The sequence below is a fragment of the Vicugna pacos genome, chromosome 34 (assembly GCF_048564905.1).
Source record: "Vicugna pacos chromosome 34, VicPac4, whole genome shotgun sequence".
In the NCBI taxonomy this organism is placed as follows: Eukaryota; Metazoa; Chordata; class Mammalia; order Artiodactyla; family Camelidae; genus Vicugna; species Vicugna pacos.
The window spans coordinates 18273943-18295127 of record NC_133020.1 but is presented as its reverse complement, the minus strand read 5'-3'; the positions used below and the strand labels follow the sequence as shown (position 1 = coordinate 18295127).

Sequence of the window (21185 nt, the reverse complement as noted above, 5' to 3'; positions counted from 1 at the left end):
CGTCACTGAGCTCACATCCTTTCCAGCTCAGGGACGCCCTGGCATGTCCTCAGGAAGCCCACAGTCTAACCTCAGGTGCCCTCACTCACTCAGGGACTTCCAAGCGACAAGTCTGTCCATCTAGGGCAGGTATTCCAAGGTATTAGAGGCTGATGAAGATCTGATTCCAGCAGCTCAACTGAGATGGGGCTCTGAATCTTGATCCCGCCAGTGACTCACAGCAGACATGGGCCCAGGAGGAGGCTGATGGGAGAAGGGTGAGGTCCCAGGACCTTTCTAAAGAGGCTCAAAGCATGCCTGCCAGGTGATGGCTGCACCACTTTGGGAGTCTACGAAAAACCACTGGAGTGTACGCTGTGGAAGGGTGGATTTTGTTGTATAGGAACCGTATCTCCCCCCAGCCAGCTCCTCCAGATCATCTTTATCCGAATTTCCCCTGTTAGCTGCACACACAAAACTGCAGAAAGCCCCTGAGATGAGAATGGGGTCTGCCTCGGTTTCTCCTTGGAAATTCTCCCCGGTTGACCCATTACCGAGGACAGGAGTCAGCGAGCTTTTTCTATAAAAGGGCAGATGGAAAATATGATGGGGTTTGCTAGCTATGTGGTCCCTGTCACCACTTAGCTGCAGAACTGCAGAAGCAGTCGTGGACAATACCCCTTATTTATCAGATTTCCAGTACAACTGTAGTTACCAGGATAGGTGGGGGGCTGGGTGTGGCCCGCCGGCCCTGAGGCTGCCAGCCCTGGATCTAGGGCAGGCCTTGCTGACGGTCACACCTCCACCTGGCCCCTCTCTCGTTGCCGTGTAGTTACCTGTCTGTCTGCTCTCCTGGTGAGCTTCTTGACAACTGGCTGTGTCTTTTAACTCCTGAACCCGAGTCTTACACTGCGCCTTGGATACAGCAAGTGTCCAATAAATGCTTGTCCTATTAATGCTCTCATCTGACGGTATGTTCAACATCTCATGACCCAGGGAGATCGTCACCAGGACAGACACGACACAGCAAGAGGCAGACGAGCCCCGATGGGAGGACAACCCAGGGCCAAAAGCCTGCCACACAAGTTTGTCCCGTACCTGCCAGAGAACGCGGGGGCGGCAAACTGGCCTGCTGGCCTCCGTTCTGGGAACTCCATTCTGCTACATCAAAGGGCGCATCTCCCGATCAAAAGTCTGGACCAGACACTCCACCTCCTGGATCCGTTCCTTCACTCCCTCCCACGTGAACCATCCCCGTCTGATAGCGCTCTAGGGACTGGAATCAACCACAGAGGGCGGACACCTGCGGGCGCTCGCAGCCCCTTTCATCTGAACCTGCAGCCCAGGATCGACCCCGAACACGTCCATGACGCTGCCAGGTAGGAGGGTATCCAGACACATCCGGCCACCAGACCCCTGACACCCCTGTGGTCAAGTGTGAGGACCCCCGTGTTAAAGAGGCTCAGACTGAGCTCAGAGGGGCTGCGACTTGCTCAACGTCACCGCAGTGAGCAGCAGAACCAGACCCAGGGCTCCGGCATGACACAGCCACCAGGAAAAGCCGACGTGACCTGGGCCACATCTAGTGACAGAGAGGAAACAGTTTCACTGTTCTCACGGGTGCATTCCAAGAGCACAGACAAATCAGAGCCTGTTCAGAGGGAAGAAATGAGAAAACTGAAAGAGCTCACGGGCACATCGGATGGGAAATAAGCAGATGGAGGTGTCTGACCAGGGAGCCGTCCAGGGCTGCGGGGGGCGGGGGGGCGAGGCTCCACGGCGTCTGACTGGGGCAGGGCTGGGGCCAGCTGTGGAGGGAGCAGGTGTCCCTCTCAGTCCACTGTCTGCCAATGGCCCAAACCAGTTAGAATCATGTTCTAAAACAGGATCAGGTTCTTAGACAATAATTAAATAATTAATAATAAAATAACAACTGCAATTATTTCACTAGCTTTTTGAAATGACAGATGGTTACTACAAGGGGTGAATAGCGCCCCCCCCAAATTCATGTCCACCTGGCAGCTCAGAACATGACTTTACCTGGAAAGAGGGTGCACGCAAAAATGTAACCAGTTACAGTGAAGTCACATGGGATTAGGGCCCCAAATCCAATGACTGGTGTCCTTATTTTTTTAAAAAGCTGCCCAGGGTCAACTCCCCAGCCGAACATTCGCCAACTGTGTGACCTTGGACAAGTTATTTAACTGCCTTGTGCCTCAGCCTCCTCTTCTACAAAACAGTAGAAGTCCTTACTTTGTAAGACTCTCGTGAAGATTCGATGCATTCATCAACTTACAGGACTAAGAACCGAGTCTGCATCAGGGAAGGTACACCATACGTTTTAGCTACTACCATCAGCCAGAGAAGCCTGGAGAGGCTGGGCTTTGTAATTCATCACAGCCACTTCTGGAACAGTGGGCAGCAATTACGACTCTCTAGTAAGTGTAAGGGAGGCCCAGTAGCAACCAGATGTTAGAGGCATTTTCCCGCTAATTTTTACCATAAGGGAAGTAAGGAGAATGGCATAACTCTCATTTTATAGATGAAGAAACTGAGGCTCAGAAGGGTGAGCATCTCTCTTGCTCAAGATCACACAGTAAGAGGCGATGCAGTCTAGAGAACAAACGTACGGTTGCTGGGGGGACGGGCTGGGGGGACAAGCTGGGAGTTCGGGATATGCAGATACTGACTATTGCATATAAAATTGATAAACAACAAGGTCCTACTGTGCAGCACAGGGCAACCTTGTACTGGCCTATAATGAAAAAGAATATGAAAAGGAATATATGTGTATAGCTGAATCACGACGCTGTGCACCAGAAACTAACACAACGTTGTAAATCAACTCTACTTGAAAAAAAAAAAAAAGTGCCACAGGGAAGGCTTACACCCGGGTCTGTGTGACCAGGGCATGCTCTTCTCTAATACCATGCTGCCCCCTCTAGGGCAGGGACCAGTGCTGTTCCCCACTGCATCACCAGCCCTAGCACAAACGTGCCCAAATACTTGGTGAGTTCATTCACTAACCAGAATAGAAACACCCTGGATGTCAGCATAATTGGCTTTCCCTTAAGTTCGGTCCACACAGCATAGAAACCAGTACCCCGGACCAGCAAAGCGAGACAGTGGTCCCTGAACGAACGAGCCAGCAGACTTATGAGAACATCACATCCCCACGGTGGTTTACGCAGCATCCTATGTGGACACACAGACTTGCTGCAGACAGCATATTTTGTTACGTAGAGAGGCCGGAGGAGGTGGCTGAGATTTAGCTCTCCCCTGAACAAACCTGCTGCCTGGCCACTTCCTTACAGTCTCGACTTCCCGTGGGAAACGGAGCAGGTAACAGAGACATACCTTCTAAACCTCTACCCTTTTTTTAAAACTTACTGTTTCTTCACATGATTCTTCTCTTTTTATTTTTTTCCTGGTTTTATATTTTATTTTATTGGGTCGCAGGTGGGTAATTAGGTTTTTATTTCCTTATTCATCTGTTGGAGGTACTGGGGATTGAACCCAGGACCTCCTGCATACTAAGCACGCGCTCTACCCCGATCTCTGCCCTCCCCTCTAAACTTTATCTTTAAGTAGGTTGTTAATCGTGTCCTGCTCAGTCTTAACATTTGGATGGAAAAAAGAAAGTGAAATTGAGCACTTGGGGAGCACTGACAATGGAATGGCTGGGGCGTCCCCAGGGTGGGGGGCCTGCAAGGACACAGCAGTGTCTCTGCCCTTCTCCACTGGAAACGCGGCACAATGCTAAACCGGTCTGCAGTCCCTGCTCCCAGGTAGGAGGATGGGGGCAAAGGGAGCGAAGCAGCACAGGGGTCAGGGCTAAGGGGCCAAGTAATGCCGAGGCCACGTTAGTCATCTCTCCTGCAATAATCAGAACGTCAGATGAAGCCGCAGGCAGGTCCACCGGGTCAACTGCACCCAAACACGAGGAACCAAGCTCGTCTCAGAAGTTCTCGTGTTTTCTGGCGGACTTCTGACGTGATGAGATAGCAGAGAGAGTCCAAGCTGACAGGTGCCGAAGGACACACAGCTCAGACACAGAGCGGAAGAGGACCCACTGCCTGGGGGCTGTGGAGCCGCCGCCAGTGCCTGCACTCTCCCCACGTCCGGACTGGGCGGAGTTACAGGGATAGAAGGCACCCCTCCACCCCCCCCACCACCAGAGCTCACCGTCTAGTGGGGACAGAGACACGGACACAGAGTATTACAACACGTCCAGGTGCAACAGAAGTGGGAGGGGGAACCCAGGAGGTCAAGACTTCACGGAAGAGACACTGCTCGAGCGGAGAGCAGCACCTCAAGGGAGGAAAGGCTTCCTGGTGGAGGGAAGGGCCTGGGCGGAGGCCTGGAGGCTGAGGCCGCACCGCACGTGGTTTGGTGTGACGGAGCCCAGGGGAGGTGTCTGGGGTGAAATCTGAGAGTGGAGATAAAGCGAAGACGTAAGGTTAATCACAGAAACGGGCTACAACAGGCTTAAAGCGTGGGAACTTCTTCTTAGGTGCTTGGAAGCCACTGAAAGATTTTAAGTAAGAGATTGGCATGACCAGATTTGTATCTAGTAAGATCAGTCTGATACAGCATGCAGATGGTTTGGAGGGAGCAGATCTAGGGACCCAGTAAGAGATCCTGCAACACTGCGAGGGGAGATCACGAGTGCCGGGATTAGGGTGGTGGTGATGGGGAAGGTGAGGGGGAAACATGTCAGGCAGCTGGACTGACATGACTTGGTACCCAAGCAGATGCAAGGGGAGGGAGAAGTTGAGGGAGGCTTCCAGACCCTGGTACAGTTACGAAGGAGAATGATTAGGACAACCCCCAAGACGGGGAATCACCAAGGTGCCGGTTTGACAGAGAAGATGCTGACTTCATTTATGAACACACTGAGTTTGAGATGTTTCTGGACAACCAGACAGTTGTGGTCAGGAGACAGATGTAAGAGCCAGGAGCACATGGCAGAAAGGCAGGTTAAATGAGAATCTCTGAGAGTCACCATTTGCAGGTGGACAATAGCTTAGACACGGTGACACAGTTGAAATTTTCCAGAAAGAGTGTTTAAAGAGTAGAGGAAAGGAAAAAGGAGGAAAGCAAGCTGAAGACAGGACTCTGAGAACACTGACATGCCAAGGGTAGATAAGAGGGAAAGAACACATGAAAGAGAGTAAGAAGGATGCTCACAGAAGCAGAGGACCTGCAGGGACAGAGCATGTCACAGACTCTGGAGACTTTAGGAAGAGAAAATCCAAGTAGGAAGAAGCAGCCAACTGCACCAAATACAAAAGAAAGATCAAGTAAAAAGGGTATTGGAATGATACTCTATTCTCAATTAATAGAAATTAAATAATAGGGAGCAAATTAGCATTGTTCCTGGATTTTAGCAGATACTTCATAAATGACAAGTGGATGGATAGATGGATATATGGATCAATGGACGGATAGATATACGGATAGATGAATGGATGGATGGATAGATGGATGGGTGGACGGATGGATGGGTGGGTGGATGGATGGATAGATGGATACATGGATGGACGGATGGACAGATGGATAGACGGATGGATGGATAGATGGATACATGGATGGATGGATGGACAGATGGATGGATGGATACGTGGATGGATGGATGGGTGGGTGGATGGATACATGGATGGATAGATGGACGGATGGATGGATATATGGATACATGGATGGATGGACAGATGGATGGATGGATGGATGGATACATGGATGGATGGATGGGTGGGTGGATGGATGGATGGATGGATGGATGGATGGATTGGTGGATGGATACGTGGATGGATGGATGGGTGGGTGGATGGATGGATGGATGGATGGACGGATGGATGGATATATGGATACATGGATGGATGGATGGATGGATACATGGATGGATGGATGGATGGATGGATGGATTAGTGGATGGATGGATAGATGGATACATAGATGGATGGATGGACAGATGGATGGATGGATGGATAGATGGATACGTGGATGGACGGATGGACAGATGGATAGATGGATGGGTGGATGGATGGATGGATGGGTGGATGGATGGATAGATGGATGGATGGATGGATGGATGGATGGATGGATGGATGGATAGGTGGATGGATGGATGGATGGATGGATACATGGACGGATGGATGGACAGATGGATAGATGGATGGATGGATGGATACGTGGATGGATGGATGGGTGGGTGGATGGATACATGGATGGATGGATGGGTGGGTGGATGGATGGGTGGGTGGATGGATGGATGGACGGATGGATGGGTGGGTGGATGGATGGATGGACGGATGGATTGATGGATGGATGGATGGATGGATACATGGATGGATGGATGGACAGATGGATAGACGGATGGATGGATAGATGGATACATGGATAGATGGATGGGTGGGTGGATGGATGGGTGGATGGGTGGGTGGATGGATACATGGATGGATAGATGGATAGACGGATGGATGGATATATGGATACATGGATGGACTGGTGGATGGATAGGTGGATGGACTTACACCCACGTGTAAGTGGATACTGACTAGCCCTAACTGAACCCACAGTCCGCATCATGTAATGTATTTGCAATGGTTCTATCCAGCGCCAGAGAGCTGGACACAGGTGACCTTAGGGCAGCCGTTCTAGGCTAAGTTATATACTATTCTACCTATATCTCCAGAAAAAAAGAAAGAAAGAAAAACACATACAGTCCACAGAATAACAAGAAAAAAATTCATAGCTCTTTTACCAAGAAGGGTCTTCCAAAGGTCATTCCATCTATCCCCCTGCCTCTGGCGGTCTGTCAAGAGCAATTTTCAAAGCACACCATCAGTAACGCAAAGAAACCCACACACGCATGCATCCACATCAGACTTTCCAGAAGGAAGGGAGGAGTAAGTTTGCGTCTACCCTACCACCTCTTGCATCTGGCGGGGGGAACGGAAAAACTCGTCATCGGCGTAGCTGCTGCCCCGGAGCCAACAGCATGACCGCAGAGCCAAGTCTCTGTGAAATGCATCAGATCAAACTCAATGATCAATAATAAAATCAACAGCCTTCTCAAAGCCAACGGGGTTGAAACTCAGAATGGGTAAGCCTGTCATTTCTCTTGGGGCCATACAGCACACTCATTTTTGTGAGATTTACGGCTTTAACCAGTTTCTCCGGGTGGAGGACCATGTTACAGAAGTCAAAACTTTTGACTAGATAAGAGGTCAGGGTCAGGGGAGTCAGCGATGACATAATGACGAGAGGGGCTCACGGACCCCCGTCCTGCCAGCTTTCACAAGAGAAATCCAAACCGCTCGCAAGGGTTAACCAATCAAACCCAAAAATCCAACAGCCATACAGTCCAGTGGAAGAATGTTCCTTCATTAAACAAACAATGTGTCTGGAACACTTTTGGTCTCATTGTTCCATTCCAGGCTGGAGACTGAAGCTATAGAAATAAATGAGCAATTTCAATAATGCTCATCCTAGGCTGACTCTACTGGCAAATGGAGACTTCCTGGCTGGGGCTGAGAACTGAATTAACTCTTCCAGACTCTGGCTGGGGGCGTGGGTGGAGTTGGGTGGGTGGCTCGGGAGAGCAGAGAAAGATTTCAGAATGTCAACAACTATCGAGAGAGGATGGCTGAACAGCACTGAGAACAAAGGTGGAGTCTTAGGGTCTTTAAGAAGGGCAGGGACGCCACGGGGAGAGACACCTCTAGGTTCCCAGTGGGGTTTTATGACCGGCATCCTGGTGGACGCTGACCTGCGTCAGAAGATCTGTCACTGCCGCCCACCCCTCCTCCTATGGTCTGAAAGAAATAATGCTTCTCTCCAACTCAAGTGTCCATCAAGGCCCCAGGGACACCAGGCGGGGGCAGAGGCACAAGAGCAGGCTTAAAGTCTGCATTTCGCGGGTAGGGAACTCCGGCCTGGAGCGATTTCCTGGGACCACCTGACTTCAGCACCTTCTACTCTGCTCTATCGTCTCCACTTCTTGGGGAAGGGAATTTGGAAAGCCGTGGCCCTTGGTGACACCCGCACACAGAAAGGCTGGCCTCTGCACAACACCCCCCCCCCGCAGGCAGCTTCAGGGCCTGGCCTGCCGGCCGGATGGAGGACACTCACAGCTTGGTCAGACATCAGAGGGGCCCAAGGACCAGAGCCATGGGACAGGTCTGCTTTCCAAGGTTCAGAGGAAGCCGACATCAAAGATGGGACAGGCGTTCGCTGGGTGGTCCGAGGAGCCCTGTGGGAGGAGTAAAGGGGAGTGCCCGCTCGCCCACATCCCCACACAGAGCTGCCTTTGTTTTCCTGACTCGCAGCCCAGGAGCAGATGAAAGCCCCAGGAGAAACCGCCAGGGCCCAGCCTGGCTCACACCAGAGTCGGGGGCACTGCCTAGTCCCCCCTGGGGAGGGGGTGGGCAGGGGGACAGAAGAGGCGGGGACTAAAGAGAAATTCTGGAGCAGAGGATGACGTTAGAGCTGGATGGGGAGACAGGGAAGCAAGGAGGTGCACTGGGCAGAGATGGCCCCTGTGGCTTCCCCACCAGGGTTCTGTGGGAGCCCCCATCACTAGGGGGGCTCAGTGCCCACAGAGGCTCGGCCAGCCCTTCCCTGGCTTCCTGTCAGTCCCCAGGTAGGGGCTGAAAACGCTGTCAGTTACACATCCGAGGCTCCCCCCAGAGCCCACACTGACTGCAGGAGAGCGAGGATTCACCCAGGGACGAAGACGCCCACCCCCCCAGGGCAGGACGACCAACCCTAAGGCGAACCAGACCCAGCAGGGCCATCTGCTCCAGGGCTTACCCAGAGCCACGGCCACGCTGCACAGGTACCCGCGGGAATGCCACTGAGCTGTTTGTTTAAGACGCACCCTGAGTGATTCCTCTCGCTCGGTCACTGATGCCATCGGCTGGAAATAGCACAAACACGGGGAGGGGGGGCTTGTACATGCGGACGTGTTTGACGTTGGCTCAGCTGTCGGGTCTCTGGCTGTTCTGGGCCCGGGGGAGCAGTGCGAGCCTTGGGCTGGGAGCTCAGGGCGCCAAGGCTCTGCTCTTCCACAGCCTGGATTTAGGGTCTTGGCAAGACATGCCTTCCTAGGCCTTGGCTTCTCTGTGAAATCAGGAGTTTGGATGAGACGACTGATGTCATAGGTCACTTCTAGCTCTGACATTTTCTGGGTTTATTTAATGCACTTTAAACAGTGCCGGCTATTTATAACTAATCATTGTTACAGCTAACGTCGATGGACCATGACCTTTTCCTGAGTCAAAGGGTCTGAGCTTTGTAACACTGTGCCTGCGCCCGGAGAACTGGGCAAGCCGTGCGTCTCACAAGGCTGAGTGCCCTGTGACGCCCCAGGAGAAATCACAGGACGGTTCTCACTTTCAATCTCTGTGCAGCAGACACCTCTCTAACCCCTTCACAAGCTGACTGAATCCCAACACTATAAGCATGGTCATAAGCATGTGTTGTCATCCCCATTTTACAGAGAGAGAAATTGAGGCACCGAAAAGTTAAAAACTTGGCCCCAGGTCAGGCAGATTGCAAAAAGTGGAGATAGGGAACCAGGTTTTCCACCCCTAGGCCCCGACCACTTAGCTCTGACATTCTGTGCCCACCTCCAACAGTAAATCAAGGGACGGGCATTTCAAATCTGGGCCTCTCGCCCTGCAAGGTGTCAAGCAACACGAGATCACGGCCAGGGTGGGCGGTGATTCTAGCTGCTGCCACAGGACCTTGTAAAATTCATGAGGGAAGGGATGAAACTACTGGCATCTGCTCAGAACAGCAGCTTCAGTTTCAGACGTGTCACCCTCAGCCGTCCGCCGGACCAGCCTCCTAGGCAGACCGGGCAAGAGCAAACCTGAAAGCCTGTCCTTTCGCCCCCATCCCCACTCCTTCCCGCTGCTGGAACCGCACGTGTCTCCCAAGAAGAGAAGTCCCTGCGGGAGGGCAGGGTGGCCTGAGGGCAAGATCAGATCCCCGGGGGCCCAGAAGCCATCCCTGTCCCAGCCCAGGACGGCCAGCACCTTCAGCGCCATCCCAGGGCCGGGGAGAGGACCACAGCAACCCCGACACCAGGAAACTCTTCCAGGGGCCCCAGGGAAGCGGTCCAGCCTGCTTCGGGAGGGGGCACTGAACAGAAACAGCCATTATTTAGGACATTCTCAACAACCCATGACCTAGGACAACACGCTGGATCTGTGGATTGTTCTTGATCAGCGGGACAGAAAACGGACCAAACAAATGTGGAAGGAAGCCAGCAGGCAGAGCCGCAAGCCAGCTCTCTCTCCCCAGCATGGTGATGAAGGATGAACACCGCCCCGGGGCAGGGCTGCCAGTGGGGAGCAGAGGGGACCCCGAGGCGCAACCACCACCTTCCTATCCACCACCATCAACAATCTGGTTCAAAAATCTGGTTCTGATTTGCAGCAGCCATCCTCTGCCCGATTCCACCAAGAGCGCACTACATTCTTGCTCTGCTAGTTCACCTCCCTCCGGCCCAGCCTGCTCTGGCCCCGCGTCAGATTAATATTCCCATTCCGTGGAAGTCGGACGAAATTTCCTCTGGTGGGGCTGACCTCTCCAGTCGGCGCTCGCTTGCCTGAGAGCTCACAAAGCCAGCGGCAGCCACCACCCCTTCCCCACCCCTGGGGTCCGGAAGCGTGAACACGCCGGGTGCCCCGACTCACAGAGAAAGTTATTAGGAAGGGGTGAAGCTTTACAAGGTGTCAGAGCTTTCACCGAGCTGGGGGGTGGGTGAGCCGATCTCAGGGTTTTGCAGAAAGAGAGGGACTGCCTCGAAAGTGCACTCAAGACACAGACCAGGCTCTGTCCGAGGCTCGTACTCACGAAGTAACGACCAAGGCTGGGCAGAGAGGCGTGGCTGCAAAAACAAAAGCTGAGATGGTAACAAAGGCCAGTATTTAACAAGCAGCTTAGCATACGCCAGGTACTACACTCAGGGCTTTAAATACAACAAAGCCAGCAAGTAGACACTATTCTTTCTCCCATTTTACAGGTGGGGCAAAAAAGTCAGCCTGAGAAAGATTTGGTGACCTGCCCATGGTATCTATCAGTCAGTGCAAGAGTCAAGACTTGGACCCTGACCGTCCAAACTCAGAGTCCAAGTCCTTGACCACTTAGTAACACTGCCAGCCTGATCTGAGTTCTTTGGAACATCCCTTAGAGCCACGCAATCCTTAATGAGTGACAATGGGGATGCTTTTGAGGACTGCCCACGGCTAATTCAGACCCCTGACCCGTATGGCCCTGCCTCCCATTGGCTTACAGAGCCTGACACAAATCAACACGGACTCAAGGAGTGGAACACCCATCCACCGAGGTTAACTCCAACCAGAGCCAACACAAACCCCCTTGTCTCTTTCTGGAGGTCCGTGCCACTGCCCCTCTCTGCAAGCAGGGAAAACCAGAAGTCACCTCAGATCCTGTCACCGGTGGTGCTCAGGAGATGCCTGGATGGGCCCCGAGGACTCCACAGAGTCCTGGTCTGGGACTTGGGACCTGCATTTCAAGAGGAGGGCTCTAGACAGACTCCCCATCTCGGGCCCTTCCCAGCCTACAAATCTAAGCTGCCCTGACCATCCCAAGCAAGTTTAAACACAGAGAGGGGAAATTAGGGACTCAAACAGGTATCTGTACCCCCATGTTCATAACTGCATCACTGTCACTAGCTGAAAGCTGGAAGCAACCCAACTGTCCAATGACGGATGAACGGATAAATAAAACAAGGTGCACACACAAGATGGCATATTTAGCCTTAAAAAAGGAAGAGAATTCTGACACATGCTGCAACACGGATGAAACCTAAAGGGATCATGCTAAGTGAAATAAAAGGACACAGAAGGACAGTCACAAAAGGACATACATTGCCAATCCTACTTCTACGAGGTGCCTCTCCTGGTCAGACTCACAGAGAGAAAGAAGAAGGGTGGTGCCCGGGGCTGGAGTCAGAGCGGGCAGGGGAGGTGCTGGTGGTTCACGGGGACAGAGTTTTTGTCGGGAAAGACGAAAAAGCTCTAGAGCTGGATGGCGGCGAGGGCTGCAGAACAACAGAACGTGCTTCATCTCATCCAACTGCACACTTAAAAATGGTTAGAACAGTAAATTGTATGTGATTTAAAATGGTACAGATAATGTTACGTGTGTAATTGTTACTCAAAATGTGAATATTTAGACACAATAATATCATAGTAAATGTCACATCTCTTGAATCTAATAATTATTAAGATTTAGGCTTTTGTAAACTGACTATACTTCAATAAAAGATAGATAGGTAGGTAGATAGATAGATAGATAGATACCCAAAAAAAAAAGAAAAAAGAAAAGAAAAAGTTAGGCTTGAATCTAAGAAAAAAAAGTGAAAAGGACTAAGAAATTAATAAAATTCATAATGGAAAGGAGCTATCTATAGTCACGAGCCTCAGACCCCAGTGAAATGTCTTGATGGATTCACTGAAATATGGGGAAAGTGAAAGTTAAATCCGCCAATATTAAATTATTGAAGTAAGTAACCCTACCTGACCCAGCAGCACCCTCAGTGAAAATGTATGACTCGAGGCAGATGACTCACAACGGGGCCCTGAGAACCCACTGCTGCCACGACGGGGCTCTGACCCCCAGGGGCCGGTCCCACTGCTCTGCAGACATCGCCCGCCATGTTCAGAGGAAACGAGGGGTGACTACCCTAGTGAGCCCCTTCGCTGGGCTTCAGTTGGTTTTTTTCCTTCAGCCACTTTCTTAGTCATTGAACTACTGTTTTCTGTGCACCTTCTCTGTGCCGAGCACCGGATGATGCCCTGGAAGGAAGGGAGGGTGGGGAGAAGGGGCAGAGGAACGAACTTCTCTGAGCCCTTGCAATATGCCAAGCAGAGCTCGGAGCTCTTTACAGCATCACCTTCTAGGACCCTCACAGAAGCTCTGTGGGGCACGGACTGCTGATGGCTCCACTTCTTTATTTTTAATGAAAAGGCAAAGTCTTTTTTTTCAATTGAAGTATAATCAAGTTATAATGTGTCAATTTCTGGTGTGTAGCACAATGTTTCAGTCATGCATATGCATACATATATTTGTTTTCATATTCTTTTCCATTGTAGGTTACTACAAGATATTGAATATCGTTCCCCATGCTGTACAGAAGGAACTTGGTTTTCATGTTTCATATATAGTAGTTAATATTTGCAAATCTCAAACTCCCAATTTATCCCTTCCCACCACCTTTCCCTCCGATAACCATAAGTTTGTTTACTATGTCTGTGAGTCTGTTTCTGTTTCTGTTTCATAGGTAAGTTCATTAGCGTCTTTTTCCTTTTTTTAGATTCCACACATAAGTGATACCATAGGGTATTTTTCTTTCTCTTTCTGGCTTACTTCACTTAGAATAACAATCTCCAGGTCCATCCATGTTGCTGCAAATGGCGTTATTTTGTTCTTTTTAATGGCTGAGTAGTATTCCATTGAATAAATGTACCACAGCTTCTTTATCCAGTTATCTGTTGTTCCCACGTCTTGGCTATCGTTCATACAGTGCTGCTGTGAACATTAGGGTGCATGTATGAAAAGGCAAAGTCTTAATGAGGAAGAAAAAGAAAGCTTTTGGTGGTCACACAGGGATTTGAATCCAGGTTTGTCTGGTCCCGACGCAAGAGTGCTTGGCCACCGTTCTACACTGCTTGTGCCTGAAGATGCAGAGATTGGGTCCCCATGATCCCTGCCCCCAAAGAGCTTACACGGAGCCAGGGAACAGCAGGACATACAGTTGGTTGTCCTCCAAGAAGAGATCTGCTAAAATGCGGGTCCATGCACAAGAGTCCAGGAGCCCAGGCAGGAGGACTCAGGACAGCTCCACAAGATGGGGCTTGCAAACTATAAGGTAAGTGTCTTTATCTCCTCCTCCTGGGAGCCAGGACCGTGTCCTCCCTTCTATACACAACCCTCTGTCACATCAAATGGGCTACAGTGGGGTGTGCTGGCCACCAGATGGACAGCCAACCCAGGAAGGACAAAGTGGGGCTCGCAAGTAGAGGGGAGAAGAAGTTTTTTAGGTCAGTGCCTGACTGAGAAGTAAACCCTTCTTTGAAGGGGACGTTATGTCTTTGCGACGTGTCGGGTTTCACTTAGCAAAGCACCCCCTCCAAGGCTCTTTCCTGCCTCCTGGTGGCCTGGAGGACTCATGGCAGTTGTGCAAATAATGCAGGCCCCTGGGGCTCAGAAACGCAAGACAATCAGAGGCAGTGTGTCTGTGAACAAGCAAAGGCAGGTACTCAGGTGGAGAACAGGACTCATCAGGTGTGCGCCGCCTCTGGTCTGTGGTCTCTGGGGCTTAAAATTCCTCTCTTTTTTTTTTTTTCTGCCTAGACCTGCATCTTGGGAAAACCAGTTCTTCCCAGAGGTGATAATTCCCACCAGTGCTGAGTCCTTGGCAGCATGGAAAATTTCCCCCTGGGGCTCTGGGGAAGGTGGCAAGGCCTCTTGTGGCCGCAGTTTCATTCCTTTAGTGCGCCAGCTGCCCTGAGATGCTGGCAGCCTCACGCCAGTCCAGAGGCCAGAGCAAGATGTGCTTCGAGCTGGTCACACTGGGGCAACACTGGGTGATGGAAAAGAGATGAGGTCAGAGGGTAAAAAATTCTGGGTTAAAAAAATACGTATCTCAGGAAGAAATCCCCAGAGGGGAAAAACCCTGAAGGAGCCAATCCATGATTTCAAGCTCTGAAGGACATTCTAGCTAGACATGTAAGTTTGGAAGCTCCCTTACCATAAAGATGGCAGCAGAGATGCTGTAAATAAAAGAAATCATCTTGAGAGTAAACGTAAGAGAAGAGAACCTGGAAGTAGGATTTGAAGCAGCTCAATATTTAAAAATCAATTAGAGCAGGATAACCCAGCCGAGAAGAATTTGGAGGCGCAACTAGAGAAGCCGGGGAGGACGCAGGCGGGCATGGGGCGCTTCAGGGAGGAAGGAACGGGGGAGGGGAGCGCACGGCTCAGCTCAGTGGCAGAGCACGTGCTCAGCACGCACGAGGTCCTGGGTTCAGTCCTCAGCACCCCCAGTAAGCACATAAATCAACCTAATTACCTCCTCCTCACCCCCAAAAGAGGAAGGAATGGTTAGCTGTGCTGAATGTTGCCAAAAGGTTAAGGAATCTGAGAACCAAAAAATTTCTGTTAGGTTTAGCACCAAGTCGAGGACACTGGCCATCTGTATAAGAGTATCTGGGGTAGAGTGATGAGAACAGAAGGCAGACTGAAGGAGTTTGACCAAGAGATTAAGAACCGGAAGTAGTAAGTAAAAACAGCTTTGCAAGTGTGAGATACTCGTTATAAAATGCAGTGCTTACGATGGGATATTAGATACTAGCACAAGGACAGTCAAACAGACCAATGGAACAAAAGAGAGTCCAGATGCAGCCCCAGACACTAACCCCAGCCACGCCGACCACTTAGCACCCCTCCACTGGAAGCGCTTTCGTGAACCTGAGAAAGTTCTCAAACTTCCATGGGCCTCCGTCTGTAAAATGAAGCAAGCAGGAAAGACTCTCCAAGGTCCCTTCCAGCTCTGACTTTCTGAGTCATCGGAGCTGACAATGAAATAAGATAGAAATTTTAAAAAACTGAAATAAAATCAATGCAGCCTTTGCAAAAAGAATCGGAGGAGCGCTGACTCCCCCTCTGCATTTCACTGGTGGCCCCTGCCACCCTGGCCCGGGCCCCTCCCCGGACAGGAAGCAGCCCGATCCCCCCTCTTCTGGGGCTCATGGCTTCATCTGCCGAGTATTTAATTAAAACTGGCGACGCCTGTTTGGAAAGGGCCGAGGCCAAGAGGGCAGGAAGGCGTCTCCTTGTTCTCAGCCCTGGGGACCCCCGAGAGGGCCCGACAGCTGGGACAGGCTCGGGCGGTCGCCCCCCTGCTGGCAGTGCTCGATGGCTTTCCAAGCTCATCTATTCAGATGTTCTCCTGGGGAGTCCCGGACTCCACTCCGGGTGGGGCCCCCTAGGCAGGGGAACCGGCTGTCCCCATCCCAGCCCCTCCATGGTCTGCTTTCCGAAGGCTGGAAACCCACGTTTCCACGCCCAGCAAGCCTGCGGCAGCGGCGACTGCAAAGGGGACCTGGAGATGTTAGCAGAGCCGGGCAGGAAGTAACAACGAGCAGATTCAACCTGGAAAAATGCGGCCGCTGCATCTGGGGATAAATAATCAGAAACGCAAATACTCAGGTGGGAGGGAGACGCCTGGAACAGGAAGCGGCCAGACAGCACTTGGACAGGAGCGTGCAATGTGATCTAGTGACAGAGAAGTTGCTGGGGGATTCGGAGCTGGATGCATGGAGGCGACACCCAGCAAGAACAAGGAAGGAACGGGGTGGGGCTGAGCAGCTGCTCTTTGCTCCCGGAGGCCAGGGCTAAGCGGACCAAGGGGCAGATGGACATGGCAGCAGGAGAGGTTCGAGTCAGACTCTGGAAAGAACCTTGTCGCTACGAAGCAGAGGAAGAGATTATCCGAGGCGATGGAGAAATCCCTGGGAAGATGTCTGAAGGACCGGGACACAGGAAGCCTGTCCCAGAGGCAGGGGCCTGGCCCAGATGACCTTCAGACATCCCATGCCGTCCACCCAGGAACACGAGATCCTGCAGAAAACAGCAAGCTGACCTGCCTGTAGACACCACAGGAGACAGGAGGTGGAGGAACCCAAACCAATTGAAAACACTGGAATTTAAGATCTGGGGAAAGTCACGTGACCCATCCTGAGTCTGAGACCAGGCTGGGAAAAGAGCTCCAACCTGCAGACGGCCAGGCTCCCCGCTCCTTAGCCTCACAAGGAAGATATTTTCCAATCCTCCTGCTGGCTCCATGGCCTAGGACATGGGAGGCTCACAATGAGGCTCCTGAGACAAATCCCCATGGACTTCAGACCCAGTGGGGCCAATCAAATGCACACCATCCGACCTGCTCCCTCACCAACGTATGGTTGCTCTGGAGGGAGTTAGGTTAGACCTCAAGAAGAACTTCCCTCCTGAGTTTTGAGACACTGCACAAGCAAGCAACAGAGGCAGTTTATCTTCTCTCTTCCTCTGTTAGGTTCATGGCTCCACGGTGCTTCGGGCTGTCAAGTGCACCGCATCGCTCACTGAGGCGCCCTGAGAAAGGTGGAGGTGTGTCTCACTTCAATCAAATGAGATTTGGAAGTGTAGGTTTAGAAAGCAGACAAATTAGGCTGCATTTTTCACTTTGAAAAAAGGACTCTGCAACAAGCTACATTAATACACTTAAAATGTGATGAGAATTTTTAAGGCAGGGGTTCAGTGTAGTAGGCGAGACCTGTAGCTCGGACCAGGGCATGCAGCTGGATAACTGATCGTGCAAAGGTCCCCGTGTTTCTGGGTGCGTCCTCCTGGGGACCAGTCAGCCTTCTGGGGAGGTATCTGATACTGGGTTCTAGCTCTTGGGCAAACTTTCCAGAGACTCCAGAAAGAAAATAAAAAAGCTCTTAGAAGTCGGTGGTGGGGAGGACAGTTCTCCAGGGCATCTGGACAACTGGCAGGTGTTAGAGTCTAATGCCGGTCCATGAAGCCAGGTCAGAAGAGGGATGGGAGTAATTAGTGTGGGAGAGTACAGCTCGTTTACAGACAGGTCAGGATCAGCAAAAGACAGAAGACTTTTATGGATTTGGGACCTGAGGTGAAGGAACTAGAATGGTAACCATACGGAGCTTCTGGTACCTACCAGGCTCCACTCTAGACACTCCGACCTATGTTCTCTCACTTAATCCTTTGTTTCCTTGGCAACTACCAAGTACCCCCGATGGGCATCAGATGAGGAGACCAAAGCGGTCGGAGGCATCACACGATTTGGCCATGGCTATGCATCGCTTAGTGGCTGAGCCGGGATTCCAACCCGACTTTACACTAAGATTTTCTCCTCCAGGAAACCTTCCAGCCCCGCCCCTCCTGGTTCCAGTCACTGTAGCTAGGATGTGCGCAGACGCAGATACGTGGGCAACGGGTCTGTGCAGACAACATGCGGTTCCCAAAACCAGCAGAGGTGAGTGCAGCAACAATCCACCACCGCCCCTCGGTCCTGGAGGGCCTCACACTCTGTGTTTGGGGGAGGAGGACCCCAGTGAATCCGTCTGGTTCAGCTTGGCTCAGGTCAAGATTAATGACTGCATTATCTTCCATTTCCTGCACATCCTAATGGCAGGCGGGGATGACCCAGAATGCAGGAGGCTGTGAGCAGATTAACCGCTCGCCCTCCATTCATGCCCCTTCATGGAATAACCTGCACATTTACAGGTCACCCTGCGTGACAGTGAGAAACTGTCTGCCTTCTGTTCCCTTCACTAAACACTGACTTCCCCAAATGTGCTGACCACACCATCGTCCTCCTCCTCATCCGCACACAAGGGGCTCTCCATCCCAAATGTTGCCTGGCCGGGTGGGCACTGGGCTCCAATGCAAGGAGCTTATGAAGGCAGAGGTACAGGAAGGAGAGAGGTCTGTCTGGGGCCACGGTCCTCAAAACAGGAAAGGGTTGATACGGCTTGAGTTCCCGGGCCCTGATCCATCTGCCGGTGCCCAGTACACCACCATCACCTAAAGCTTTGGTTCTTATTTAAAATGCAAAGCCAGGCCACACTGAGGGGTCTGAATGAAAGACCTGAGAGTGATGTGAAAGAGGGAGAGAGATGGGAGAGCCAGATAGGAGAAGCCACAGAAGACGGGGCCGAGCGCCCAGGACAAAGGGGTCCTGCCACCATCCCTGCTGATGCCCGTGGGCAGGTACGGGCGGTACACGTGCGCAGGGCTCCTCCCAGCCCTGCTCCCAGGGGGAGCTGACAGCGGACATTCCATGCTGGCTTACTGTCCTCCCTGCCGGGGCCCCAAAGTGGCTCCGGACACCACACTGCCCTGTGCACCACAGCACCTATTCTCTCCCCAGGCCTTGCAGAGTCACCTCCAGACACACCCCCCAGGAACCCCAGCCGCCTCTCACCACGCTTGCTGGCTCTGGATCCACCTGACTGTCTCAAGGGAGGCCCCGAGAAGATTGATTCCTGCCACAAACACAGCGCGTGGGTAACTAAAGGTATCTGCAGGGATCCAGCCGTTCCCCAACCCATGACTGCCCACCTCGGCAGGGAAGAGGGGAGACGGAGCAGAGAGGCGAGGAGAGAACACTCTCAAGTTCAGAGGCTCCCTTCTCTCCTGAACCTGCACTGGTGGCTGACAGCCCCGATGGCGAGACTAAGGACTCCCCGTCCCCACACCAAGCTCGGGAGGCAGAAGCATTACCCCCGGGGTGGGGGTGGGGGGCTGCAGTGACTGAGACTCAGACGCAGGGTCTGAATCCCTTACTGGCACTGGCCGGGACTCTGACCAAGTAACCCAGTTCTCCTTCCTGAAAAATAAAGGCAGTCACAGCACATCCTCCACAGGGTTGTTACAAGGATGGAATGAGTTGCTTTATGTTCCTAGAACAGTAGAAGTGTTTTTGTCATGACTGACTCCTCCGAAAGCAGCAGGAGATGCTCAGGGAGAGAAGGGTCCAGATTCCCAAGGCCCTCGTGGTGGGAGGGAGAGGACAGGTGTTCCTGGCAACGCTGAGAAGGAGATTTCTGGTGATGGGACGAAAGCAAGGTCGCAGGGCCAGAGGGAGAGAACCAGAGAGGGAGGGAGGATGGGAAGACAGGGGAAAAAAAACAGAAAAACCACTGACAACCGCCAGGGCTCAACCTCCTCCTGCAGCAGGTCCCCAACATCCCCTCCACGCTGCACCTGAGGGCAGCCTGAAGGGCTCGGGTTTGCCCCACAGGTGTGCGCTCTCTCCTCTGGTTTTTGCCCCCCTCTGCCCGCTCCTCGGGGTGGGTGGCTCTGAGCGGCTGCAGAGGGCTCTGGCATTTCCTCCCCTGCTTGGGGAAGCTGGGGCAGGAGGAGAGGCAGGAATGGGAGTGGCTCACTGGACAGAAGCGGGAGGAAACGCGGGCAGGGCTCCAGGCTGCTGAGCGTGCGGGCGGGACCAGGGGAAAGGGAGAGGGTTCCAACTTCGTGGGAAAGCCTTCCCTGCCAACTCCAGCTCTTGGGGACTGCCCCCTCCTCGAGCAGCCCTGCAGCGCACAGCCTGCTACACGTTGTGCTTCAGACTGCTTCAGCAAAGGTTGTTAAGTACCTACTATGTGTCCACACTCTGTGCAAACAAAAAGGGAAGATGTAACAGTCCCTGTTCTCCAAGTCTTCAATCTATCCGAAGACAAGTGAAACTCCAGAGGATGCACTAAGTGTTTCGGTAGCTTTGCCCAAGTACAGGGAGCATTAGATTATGGACAGAGCATCACAGAACAGTTTTAAATAATGAAAAAGTTAGTCCCTTTTCAATTATCCTGAAAAGATAAAGGCTCCATTTGGTGTCAATGTATCTTTAACCTCTCTGACACTACCTAAACTTCCTTATTTTTTTTAATCATTTATTTTATTTTTTAATTGTGGTATAATTGACATTTATGTTAGAATATTATATTAGTTTCAGGTGTACAACGTAACGAGCTTCCTTCTCAACCAAGAGTGCAGCCAGCAGCCTCCAGCCAGAAATTAGTGATGTTACTGTGTTTCTGTTGTGGTTTATCTTTGTAGCTATTTTCTGTTTATTGGCAGGTGGCATTGGTGCTCCATGGGTGGTAACTTATAATATCTCCTTTTAAAATAAATGTAAGTTTAAAAAGTGAACTAACTTAACAAAAACATTCAGCAAATAACAGTATAAATGGTAAACGGGTATGCTTAAAATCACGAAACCAGCAAGGAGTGGTGTTCAAAATCAGGATCATAGTATTAAAATAATGGAAATTGTGAGATCTTTTGCCAGAGGAACCCAGAAAACAAGCAATCGGCATCCGTGCCTTCCTGACTGCATCTCATTTCCCGACTAGACAGTAAGCTCCCCGCCTCCTCCCTTCAGGGAGGCCTAAGCCACACATTAGCACGTTCCTTCATACAGAGAGTGCGAGGGAAATTCAACTCAGCTCACAGGGAGGGTAAAAATATTGGAAAATTAAAGCAACATGTGGCAGGTGGGAGAGCCACCTTGGGCCCCAGGCAGAGCCCACGCCATCCCTACCGAGACCTGGGGAAGTGACGGCACCTCATTCCAGGGCATCCTGCAACCTGCGAGGTACCTTCAC

The 21185-nt window shown here is 51.7% G+C and overlaps 1 protein-coding gene and 1 long non-coding RNA gene across 3 annotated transcripts in view; one reads left to right on the top strand and one right to left on the bottom strand.

Moving 5' to 3' along the window:
• ANO2 (anoctamin 2) overlaps nt 1-21185 on the bottom strand; it is a 252033-nt gene that overhangs the window by 210429 nt on the left and 20419 nt on the right. The window lies entirely within an intron of this gene.
• LOC140691351 (uncharacterized) lies at nt 7422-20730 on the top strand. The gene is made up of 4 exons (XR_012066978.1): nt 7422-7510; nt 17936-18052; nt 18950-19096; nt 20528-20730. It is a non-coding gene; the product is annotated as an uncharacterized lncRNA (long non-coding RNA).